The following is a 12,896-nucleotide window of genomic DNA, read 5'->3' on the forward strand; positions in this document are numbered from 1 at the left end:
GTTTACCAAACTGTTATGTTACAAAAATGCGTGTGCATTTTACCTTGTTCCTATGCTTGTCTGAGCACTAGAGAAGATCAAGACAATATACATGCATGAAAATGCGAGGGAAAAGTGTTACACGGTGTCATGGTTTAAAACCAGTCAGGCAGCTCATTCAGTCACTCCCCCCCTTCTTTTCCTCCCCCTACTCCTGGAGTGACAGAGAGGAGAATCAAAAAGAATGCAACTCCCACGGGTTGAGATAAGAACAGTTTAGTAACTAAGGTATAATACAGATCACTACTGCTACCACCAATAACAATAATGATAAAGGAAATAACAACGGAAGAGAATACAACACCTCACCACCAGCTGACTGATAACTCGCCCCCTCAGCCCAACCAAGCATCAGTCCATCCCTCTTCCAACCCTGCAGTGCCCTAGCCCTTCCGGGTAACTCCTAGTTACTCCCTGGGCATGACGTGCTGTGGTATGGAATACTTCTTTGGTCAGTTTCAGTCAGTTGTCCTGTCTCTGCTTCCTCCTGGCTTCCCTTCTCCCTGGCAGAGCATGAGGCTCAGAAAGTCCTTGGTCAGACTAAAACATCAGTGTTATCAGCTCTGTTCCCAGGCCAAAAGTCAAAACACGACACTGCACCAGCTACTAAGGAGAAAAATGACTGCTACTGCTGAACCCAGGACACGCAGTATGCTGGTTTTGGCTGGGATAGAGTTGACTGTCTTCAAAGTAGCTGGCATGGGGCTGGTTTGAATTTGTGCTGGAAACAGTGTTGATAATTCAGGATGTTTTAGCTATTGCTGAGCAGTGCTTATACTGAGTCAAAGCATTTTCTGCTCTTCACACAATCCCACCAGTGATTGGTCTGAGGGCGCACAAGGAGATGGGATAGTACACAGATAGGACAGCTCACCCCAGTTGACCACAGAGGTATTCCAGATAATATGGTGTCATGTTCAACATGTAGAGATGGGGGAAGAGGAAGGAAGGAGGGACGTTCGGAGTGATGGTGTTTGTCTTCTCAAATAACTGTTCTGTGTCATGGAGATGGCTGAACACCTGCCCGTGACAGAAAGTAGTGAATGAATTCCTTGTTTTGCTTTGCTGGTGTGTGCAGCTTCTGCACAAGTCTCCCCTGAAACAGCTAGCTTCCAATTTTGTTTTTGTAGGCTGCATTTTAAAGTGATTTGTGCAGAGAGGAAAGGTCATGATTTCCAGTTTGTTTATTTTTTAAAAAGCTTGTCAAGGGACACATTTTCCAGCCAAAACGATGCACAAGCGCCATGAGGCTTAGTTCAGTCAGAACTGTTTTTACAGGTTACTTCTCTGCAACTTTTAAAATTAATTATTTAATACAATATTTTTTAATGAAAACTACCAACTACGTAAGGAGGAAAATGTTGTGGTTTAAGTCCAGCTGTAACTCAAAACCATGCAGTAGCTCTCTCACCTCCTTCCTCCCCCCCCAGCTCCCGGAGGGATGGAGAGGAAAATCAAAAGAATGTAACTCCAACAGGTTGAAATAAGAACAGTTCAGTAACTAAGGTATAACACAAACCACAACTGCTACCACCAATAATAATAATAATGATAAGGGAAATAACAAGGGAAGAGAATACAACCGCTCACCATCAGCTGACCGATACTCAGCCCGACCCGAGCAGTGATTTAACCCTTCTGGGTAACTGCTCCCAGTTTATGTAGTGGGCATGACATGCTGTGGTATGGAATACCTCTTTGGTCAGTTTGGGTCAGGTGTCCTGTTTCTGTTTCCTCCCGGCTTCCCCTCCTCCCTGGTAGAGCAGGAGACTCAGAAAGTCCTTGGTCAGACTAAACATTACTGAGCAACAACTGAAAACATCGGTGTTATCAGTGCTGCTCCCAGGCTGAAAGTCAAAAACAAAGCACTGCACCAGCTACTGAGAAGGAGAAAAAAATGACTGCTACTGCTGAACCCAGCACAGGAAAAAAGCCCTAAATGTGGGTCTGTTTAAAAAAACTATACATATACACAAGGGAAGAGAGAGTACAAAATCAAAGCCAAAAATTTCTATTGGTGACACTTGTATTGTGCTGTGTTGTGTTAACGTCACCCATATGTTTCAGCAAAGACTTTTCCTACCCAGCAATTTAAAATTCATTCATCAGGAAAGCAAACACAAAAACCTGAGCTGTATAATTCATCATCCTGCTAGATTTTTGCCCATGGAACATAACCCTCCCTTAAAGCTTCCCCAGCTTAATGAGCAATTTGTCTTGTGGGTCTAATAACAGCTAAAATCTCCTTGCAGTGATATGAATCTTGATGCATCAGTGGAAAAGTTCAAAATATGGTGCCAGAGAAATGGAGAAAACCATCAGAATATCTTTTGTAACATAATCTAAAATATATAAAGTTTCCTTATATATGTTACCTTAGTTCACTGGATTTGGTAGCATCATCTGATCTCTTGGTATCAGTTTCTAGGTTTAGGAGTGAACAGCAGACTGGCTTTCAGGGTTTATATACAGATAACATGCAAAATAAGACCTTACATGGAAATTAAGTTTTGTTTTAAAGAAAAGTGTTTTAAATCTTTCTTCCTAGGCTGTGAACTACATGCTACTTTTAACTTCTATAGCAAATGAAAACTCAGGGAGGGGAAAAATTAATTGCTTTATTATATTCATAAGGAACATGGAGAAGACTTAATTATCTGAAGAAGACTTAAACCGAAAGAAGGTAGATTTAAATTTCATATTAGGAAAAAATTCTTCCTTGTGAGGGTGCTGAGGTGCTGGCACAGGTTGCCCAGAGAAGCTGTGGCTGCCCCGTCCCTGGCAGTGTTCAAGGACATGTTGAATGGGGCTTGGAGCAACCTGCTCTAGTGGAAGGTGTCCTTGTCTGTGTGTGCAGGGGGGTAATCACCAGATGTTCTTTAAGGTCCCTTCCAACCCAAACCATTCTATAACTCATTCTATAATTCTGTGATTCATCTATGTTATAGGTCCTTCTTACACATTTGAGTACAACAGACCCATCCAGCTGCTCATTATCACTGAGCAACTCTACACACTCTTTGGCTCAGTAACATTCTTCTGGAAAAGCAGTTCTCAAAAGTGCATATCAGTCTTAGGTAAAGTGTTACTATGAGTGAGAAAGTAAAGAAATTGCTTAACCCATAGCAGAAGGAATAGGAAATTCAGCAGAAGCCTCAGGGGTAGCCTGACTCCATCTGGCCTACTTATCACCTTCATTATCCTGCCAGCTCATGATGAGGTTTAGCAATAGCACACATTTAAAAGAAAAACAAGAAATAAAACCAATCTTCTAAATTAGTTCTTTGTTTCCATTTGGAGTTTAATCACATTTCCACATCTTTTTACAATCACCTTGTAAAATCATTGACTGCTCGTTTCTTATTTTTGGTACATGCTGCTCTTAAAATCTGAGTCAGGGCTCTATATTAGAACACTCTATTCAGTAATAGCAGCATAGATAATTCATGGGAATAATATAATCCTCATGCTACCTTTCTGTTTTTATTTATAACCAAAGAATTAATCTCCTTTTGCCCTTCCTCTCAGGAGGCCTGAGAAGACAAAAAGGTCTGAAATATCTACTGTGTAGAGAGAAGTGTTTACCAACTTTTTACACAGTGACAAATATCATTATAGTCTTATACTGAAGACCTTTCTCCTTCTTTTTCTTGCTGCACTCAGAATCCCCCCAGTCTTGTTTGTACAACACACTGGTACAGATAACCTGATTCTCCCATAGAGTTGTAAGGTGCACCTCTGCTGTAAATAACAAGGGTTCTTATTTGCTCAGGGCTATTTCTTCCCATTAAGGTGCTGTGAGACGGCAGGCTGAGAGCTATTTGTTTACAGTTAAGATTTGTAAAGGGCAGTGCTTTTCATTTCTTAATTTTCAAGGCATTATAAATACCAGGATATGCAAATGTAGGACAAGAAGGTTGGCATAAACAATAGCTCTTGGAAAACCTCATTAGGGTATTGCTGGGGACAAAGTAGAACTAGTCTTAACAATTCACTCTTGTTCAGAGGGCACTTCATAGAAGCAGTCTGGTTTTCAACCCAGAAGGGTTTGGGTTGGAAAAGACCTTAACATCATCCAGTTCCAAACCCCTGCCATGGGCAGGAACTCACCCTAGACCATAACCAGCTCTCCACCCCTCTTTTCCCCAGGACTATATTGCATGGGATTTTTCTCACTCCTCCAAAAGAACAAGAAATCCTATGTTATTGATAAATCCAAAGGAAAGCACAGGTCAGCCAGTCACTTTCCATAAAATGTCCCAACCCACTGACATAAGTGGAATGATAAACAGGAGGGAAGCTGCTGAAATTTCAGGAGTACGAGACTCACTTTATAAATGTCTGTAAGTGATCTGGAACAGGATAGAATACTCTGTACTTAGGAAAATGTGCCAGTTTCTTGCTGAAACTGCTGGGTTTTCTTTTTAAAACTTCTATTTTGATAAAGCTTCTTATCTTTCTTTTTTTGCTACCAGAATGCAAGTTATTTGGGATTGAAGTTCTACATTGTCTATGTGCATTTCTACAAACTTCTTCTCCTATTACACGCTCTTTCTTGTTGGTTGTGGTCTGATGTTAGTAAGGGGTGACCACAGAATGATCACTAAAAAAGGCAGAGGTATATGTTTCTGTCTGTCCAAATCTACATTTCACTCTGACATCCCTGGGTCTCTCATTTTTGATTTCCGCTTACTCTGCCAACATCTACTGTTCACATCTCTGTTTTCCTATGCTAGTCCCAACCTGCTTGTATTCGTCAATGAAGCTGACTTTTCCTTGTCTTCCATAGTCAGTCTTCATATCGAATTGCCTCTGTTGTGCTTTTAAAAAGTTAGATATGCATATGAATTCTCAGGATAAGTAAAAACAACTGCAGATCTGTATACATAATATTCTGAGATGAGGGTGTTTTTTGGGAGCATTTGCCTACTTCCATTTTTAACTCTGATTAGTTTATTTTTCCAGCTTATGAGCTCTTGAAGTTAATATCTTTTTACAGAGCTTTACTTCAAGTGGCCTCAGGTTAATCATACTGATTTTGATACTCATTTGATTAGCCCTATGACATACATCTGGCTTTCTTCACAGGGTGTCTGTCCAAGCAGACTCAGTTATTATAACTCTGCTCTCCATTGCTTGGCCTGCATCTGGTAGAAGCAAGGGAGTCATCTGCCTTTTTCCTCTTCAAATTTTGACAAATTATCATGTCTTACACTTATTATGGGCAAAATGGATGATGGTGTTTTTCATTTAGGCAGTTAACGATCAGGTTTTTTAATGAATGTGTGCAGAATCATGAAAGATAATCAATATCTGAACACACTCTGGGCTGATCAGATATCATTGACTTATCAGTAATTGTAAGTGAGAGAGTGGGGCTCTGACTCAAAATTTTACGTTAGTGATTTGGGAACAAATATTAGTGGAACATTCAACAAACTTAATCCAAGAGACAACAAAGTCCCTAGCAAAGACTAATAATGATAAATGACCTGTCAAACTCATATTTAAGGCTTCCTCAAGGTAACAGGGCTCATCTACACATGCTTCACTCCAGCTGCCAAAGCTGTTTCCCAGCTATCACAGTACCCTCCTGAGCTGAGGAAATATTGTGCTTAAATATCTAAACTAAACCACAAAAAGATCTATGAGCTTAGAATGGTCCTATTGACCCAAGAGTGTCCTGCTTCTTCCGTGTTCTCTTTTTTGTCAGGATTTCTGTTCACAGACAAACCCTGAGTCCAAGACATTTTGTAGCTTCTATGCAGATTGAATATATAGTTGAAAAAAAGGTCCTTAGTTGCATTTTCTCTTGCTCTGTTGTTGTCAAAGGCTGGGTGACCGCTGGCTCTGTCTGAATTGGCAGAAAGTCTTGATCTTGAAAAAGGAGGAGCTGGCCACAGCCCTCGGCATGGCTGTTGTTTAATCTCTTGGGTGAATATTAGTGATATTAGAAGTGTCTGATACCGAGCTGGCTGTTCATGCAAGGAAGTTTCCATGGTACACTGAAGCAGCAAAGGGAGTTGAAGGACCTTCTACTCTGTTTTATTCAATTCACTGTTTTATGTTTTAAAGGGTCTTTTCTACATTCTGCTATATATTTCAGCCAGCTGGTTGTGGAATGAAAAAGTTCTGCTGGTTTGATCTGCACTAACTATCAGGAGAACAGAACATACCCAGCCTCCCAGAACTCTGGTACGATGTCTGTGTTGTGCCATTTGGATGGTAAAGGTAATTCATATTAACTAGTCAGTCTTCTGTTTCATGATGTTTTCTTTATCAAAGCAAGTTCGATCTCTCTTCTCTTCTGCATTGGGTGCATAGATCAAACCTCAAAGCATTACACAGTGAAATCAATTGGTATTCAGCTGCAGATCCTTTGCACAGTAGCAGAGACTTGCTGGCTGCCTTCCAAGGTAGGTTTTCAAAAGGGCTCTTGAACATGTTGAAAAGCGACCCAACACTTAGAGGAGTTAGTACTTAGTTATGGAGAAAAGAGATATGATTCTCAAACTGACTTGAGGGTCTTTTACAGACCAGTATAAAGTCAGGTTGTCTTATATGGTATATATCCCCCAAGTTGTACTCAGGTTTTTTTTCCCCATTCTTTGCTCTTAACTCTACCTTACGAGTCAGTATATCTCCCCAGGTTGACATTGTGCTTGTTCAGACAGTGTGGACTGGCTCATCTGGTGCCTTTTTGAAAATGCAAATATGTGGATAGTAATGTTGCCTGTCATTGTAGTTGTGGATCTGGATTTTAAGACTGACACGACATGTAATTTTTGGTTGAACTAAAGGATGACTTTCCCAACTGAAACTACAAGAAACACAGATTTTCTCTGAAGAGAGATAGAAAAGAGCACTTCTGGAAAAAAAATTGATCTAATAAAAAATTGAGTATTAAATAATGGTCAGATTAATTATGTCCAAAAAAGCCCTAAATTTCTTTTTTTTTCCATTAAAACCAGCACATAGCATGACAAGGTATCTGCAAAACACATATGTGAGATAGTTAAATGAAATCATATCATGTGAAATTGCTGGAAAAGTGTTCCCCGAAAGAATGGTGAACACTTCTAATGGTTGCATATCTTCATTTTGCAGACGTCTTCCTTCAAGCCTGTTTGAAAACTGCAGAGAGGCCTGTCAGAGTGAATTGGGAAGGGCAGTGTCCCAAAAAAGTGCTGAACTTTGGGGTTTTTTTCTTAATTTTGACAGTAAGTCCTCTTTTGGAATCACCTCACTCCAGCCTGTCTGAAAACTGTGTGCTTTGAGGACCTGAACCTGTGTCACTTGAAATGCACAATAAAGCTCCAGGTTTTGATTCATCTTTCTTCTTGATGGTATGATCTTGATACTTTTCTTCTCGATGGAAAAACATGTGTGGATGCCGGATACAACTTCTGTCAGAAACCAGCATCTGAGCTCCCAGTTCAATTACCAAGACTAGATGAAATGGCTCATTGCAGTTACCAGCCCGAAGGATTTCTCATAGGAACAAGCAAACCTCGGTACAACTTGCTTTGGTGGGTTGGATTGCTGGGGCATTGACTTTGTTTTCCTATTTCTCAGTATTATTAACTTTGGTGGTCTTTCTTCTTCAGTCGACTGGAGAGTGGATCAGCTCCTGCTTACACTTGTAATGAAATAAAGATCCAACAACTCTGCTGACTTCTCTGGAGTGACACCCGAATTTATATCAGTGTGAATGAAAGCAGGACTGCACCTCTATCTTGACTTGTATTTTTATTGCTCTCAATAGATTGCTTTCCACAACAGCTCCAAAATCAACCAGCAGTTTCCATAGCTGCATTTCTGTTTTATTTTTTTGCTTGCTTTTCAGATTTGAAGGCTGTTTATGGTATTGCCAAGTCATTGTATTCACAGAAGTATGCATAGAACATCTAAAATATCATGACTAAGAGAAATGTTTTGAGAAATTAACAGTATTTGAGTGATTTTTAAACCATTTTGAGTTCTAAAGAGCAATATCTTTAAAAGGCACTGGTGTGGATTGTGTTGCTGTTGGCTTTTATGTCCTTTGTGTTCTGGCATTGGCTCGCTGGCAGGAGCAGTTAGCAGTACAGCATTTATACCTGTTTGGTAGAATCATAGAATAGTTAGGGTTGGAAAGGACCTTAAGATCATCCAGTTCCAACCTCCCTGCCATGGGCAGGGACAACTCACACTAAACCATGTCACCCAAGGCTCTGTCCAACCTGGCCTTGAACACCGCCAGGGATGGAGCATTCAAAACCTCCCTGGGCAACCCATTCCAGTGCCTCCCCACCCTTACAGTAAAGAACTTCCTCCTTATATCCAATCCAAACTTCCCCTGTTTAAGGATTATAGGGATGAACAGGTTCAAAATGCACTGTCTGTAATCTGGAGCCCTGTGAGTGACATTTAGGAAATTTTTTTTTTTTGTTATGGCCTTATTTACAAAACCTGTTACAATGACCGACATTATTTACTACAGCAGGAGAATGGGTCTTGGGCTAAAGAAACTTGAAACATTTTGTGGGAGAAGGTGAGAGCTAGATCATATTCTGCAGCTGGGAGAGAAAAACTGGGAGGGAGCAATATCAGTTTTAATCAGATTGGTACATTTTGAGATTCTTTGTTAAAACTGAAATACAAACCCGACTACTCTGACCAAAACTGGTCTTTAAAGTGCAAACATAGGCTAGGTTGCATTTACCTAGGTGCTGAATTCAGCTCTTCTGATTTAATTCACATCTTGTTAGGTGTATGCAGAAATGGATGCAGGGTGAAGGGTGGGAGCATCCAAATGAAAATATCCAGCAGTCCATATGTTTTGAGCATCTGTAGCTTCACTAGAGTGAAATTTGTGAGGGCAACACAGCACTTAAGTGTCCAAATGTAATCTCCAGGGCTTAAAAAGGGTGGAAAACTTTGGCTTAATTTTACTGAGTCAGGATTCCATGGTAATAAAAAAAGGAACTGCAAACACATGTTCCACTAAATTGAACTACTGTTTGTCACTGTTTGCAACTAGGGCCCAGAAGTCAGGCAAACTCATTGCAAACTCAGCAAGCCAGCCAGCCAAGTACAAGCTTGTGTTCTGTTTACTAGAGTCAGAGCACTACAGGTCTATTAGAAGCATTTAGAACAGTTGACAGAGGATCTCTAATATATCGTGATGAATATTTAGGACTGCACCATACTTGCTGCTCCTCCTTGTGCTGAAAACAATGCAACACTCTGGAATTTGGTTCTCAAAGTTCACAGTTTTTCTTGTCACAAACTGGGTCATCCGAAAGTAGCATAAAACCCCCCAGTTTGGTTTGTTTTGTCATTTGTTTTACTGGTGAGGGCGGGGGAGAGGGAAGGTCTAAATGCTTGTTAGAAATTTCATGTTCCTTTGGTTCTGTGCTAGTTATTTGTGAAGTTAGTGTTCATGGTCTTGATGGAGCCATGGCATCTTTATGTCAGGGCTTTAGTTCTTGAAGTAGCAATAAATCCAAGACAACCACAAGCTGGCTTACTCTGACAGTAGAAGGCAGCTTCTCAGTGGTCCTTAGTGCTGAGAACCCTTGTGAATGGGTGCTGTGGGCATCTCTTAGCCATGATGGAAGACTACATGTGCAATTTTGGGCAGAATCTGGTTGCTTCACCCTGAAACCTCTTGCTGTATCAGGCTGATCAGAGCTGAGTTCCCTTTCCCGCGTGCATTTCTCCATAATAGAGAAACACCATTTCTCAGATGTGCAATTACAACATTACGTATTTTATCTTAGAGATCCTGTTTTAATTTCTCTTCCTATTATTAGTAATAGAAATGGGGCCATTTACCAATAGAAGAGGCTTAGTATTTGAGAGAAAGTCCCATGTCTGAATGAAAGTGGCTCTTTTCCAATTACAGTAACCTGAATTTAAGAACCCTAATTTACTGTCCTTAATGACAGCAATGCAGAACAGCAGTGGTAAAGACAGTCCTTCCAGCTCTGTTTGCCCTTATGTATAGGAGAAGGCACTCAGCTACCTAAGAGTGGTTTCTATAGCACTCCAGAGCATCTCACACACCAGCTAGCAGTGCCCAGGCTGGGAACCCCTCAGTGATTTCCTACTATAGGAGAGCTCAAAGCATTCCTTACAAACTGGTGGACTGTAAAGTCAGAGAGAGCAAACCAAAGTGCACACAGAAGGATAAATGAAGACAGAGCATTCGTGGGATATTGCTTTCGGCTCCTTAGGTATGCTGTCGCTCCAAATCAACATCAGTGTTTGTGACCAGGGTAATCTGCAGGCAGTAATAAGCCACAAAAACTTCTTTTAAGAGCGAGAGATGGAGACATCGGGGCATGGTTGCTGCATCCATGTCTAACCTAACCATCATGTTTCAGTTTTGCTTACATGTTACCAAAACTGCGCTTACATGTGCATGATGTGCTCATCTGAATTTGCAAGCCCAGCACAATGCCCTATACATGCTCACCCCATTATCTTTGTTATGGTCACAGCTTTTATTTTTCTTGATAGTTTTCAGGCATTGATCTGGGGTGACAACAGAGAGCAGATGTCGCAGTCATCTGGTTTTGAAGCTGCAGTTTCAGTCTGCCTTTGCTGTAGGTGGATGGACTCATTCTGAAGCCATCAGGAACCTGGAACATGGAAGAAACAGGACTGTGAAACTCCAGCAAAACCTGGTGGGAGTAACTGTCTGCAAATGAAGAAAAGAGTAAGTATGCTTTTCCTAAATGATTTAGTGCAGTTCATTCTTGAGAGCCTGTAAAAGAATAACATAGATGTCTTTGACATGCTGGGAGTATATAGGACAAATAAACACTGATCCCTTGCAATCCCAGGCAGTTGTCCTTATTCTAAATGTAAGAACTTCTTTCTAGCAGTGTTGATACAAGAACAACACTATTTTGGAGCTAATTGAAGTATGTCAAATCATCAAAATAGAGAAATACATCATGAGAAATTCATTGCTTCTGTAAATAGGAAGGCAGTGATTTTTTTAACGATGCACAGATTTAATTACAGAGAGGATGACATCTTTATGATAACAGCATAAAGTAATTATATATCGCAGGAGCTGAACTGGTCTCTGCTCAGTCCTGAATTCTCAGTGTGCAGCTGTGCAGAGCAGGTTGTCAAAGACCCACAAGTCTGTGACAGCCTGCTTTTGTTCTGTAGTCAGCTGAGCTGCTGTGAGTAATGCTGTGCCTCCCATGGCAGAGCAATGTTCAATTGACCACAGCCAAAAAGGTTGGCAAGGGTGGATTTTAAGCAGGCATGATCTTAAAAAGAAGAATTTTATGCTCGTATAGGAAACAGAAGGTGTGTATCAATGTACCATGTATATTTTACTTATTGTAAATGATGGTTGTTTCTCAATACTGAAAAGTTAAAGAAAGAATAAGGTATATTTTTAGGCCCTTGGTAATTCATCGAAGCTTTATTTGCTTGAAAGATACCCAGTGCCAAGTAAGCATTTCTTAATGAGACAGTTTAAACCTTCTGCACGACATATTTTCAAGTCAAATGGAATATGTCTGTTCAGAAACAAAGTAGTTAAGAACAATTTTTACAGGGAAGGGAAAGATGATAAATTTATTCTTGCAGTTGTTGCTTTTGCTTCAATTTTTTTTGTTTGTTTTTCATCTACCTTAATTGTCACTATACCAAGAAAAAGTGAGTCACTCCATGCACAATTTTAGTACTTGAATAAGGAGTTTCTGTACACGCATAGACCAGCTGAAATGAAGAAAAAAAATAAAAGTAGCATTGAAAAAAGGCAGGGAGAGAAGAAGGATTCAAGGGGAAAGTATTTAGGCAAACTTAGCTCAGCATTGAGTTTGTTGCTGGAGTTTAGGTCCTCCTTTAGGCTTGGCAGCAGTTTATATGCAACTTTATCTGGCCAGGTCCAGCAACACATAAGAGCCAAGCAGAACATTGTGCCTGGTATGGTGATGACATATTACTTGTAGAATTACAGTACCAAGTGGTGAGAGACAGTGAGACAGAATGAGAGTGTGAATAAGCACTGGTTTGTTCTACAAACAAGCACCTCTAGACCTGTTTGGTATGGTGTGGTCTTTCACTTCTGCAGGCAGGATGATCTGACCAGTCCTGACTCCAGAAGACAAGATGAGGGTGTGTTTGTGCTGAAATTAATCCTTTTTCTGGCACAAATTTTCTTGCTCTGCTTATAGTGATGTATGTGAAATCCATTGCAGGTTGTAGTACCTCCTCTTCACTCTGAACTAGCTTCAGCTGGGTCCATGAGGTACATTTAAGATATTATAATATGAGTCTGTGCAAAGGAGTTGTCTCATTAGAGAACCATAAAGGTACTGAACAATTAAAATTGCCAGATGAATGCTCTTGGTGTTCTCGTCCACCTTCCCCCACTAGAAGCAAAGCTAACCTCCAGGCAACCCTAAATTTCTTGAGGTATTCTTTGTATGTTTATGATAGGGTATAAAGGTGAGATGGTGTTTAAAAAATGTCCAATTACAGAATTCAAAGATATATGACATTAATCATGTGAATGAGTTAGTGAATGAATCAGCCTATCTATTACATCAAGCAGAGGGTAAGAACTTCAGAGACATGATGTCCCTCTTCCTGCAACTGTCTCTGTGACTGGCTTTACTTTTTCATATCTTGCTTTAGAAAACAATGTTTGCTTTAGCAAGGGCCCTATGATGTACAAATTAAAAGAGTTGTATGAAAACCAGCTTTGCTGTCTTGATTTTATCAGACTACATAGCACAGCTGTAGCTTACACTACAAATACTATAGTAGAACCTACAGGGAGCAGTATGAAAGCCAGCTTTGTTGTCTTGATTTTCTCAGACTACATAGCACAGCTGTAGCTT

This window comes from Neopsephotus bourkii, unplaced genomic scaffold (genome assembly GCF_033783945.1).
Source record: "Neopsephotus bourkii isolate Nb327-2 ecotype Australia unplaced genomic scaffold, CSIRO-AGI_Nbou_v1 NB_1825, whole genome shotgun sequence".
NCBI classification, from domain to species: Eukaryota; Metazoa; Chordata; class Aves; order Psittaciformes; family Psittacidae; genus Neopsephotus; species Neopsephotus bourkii.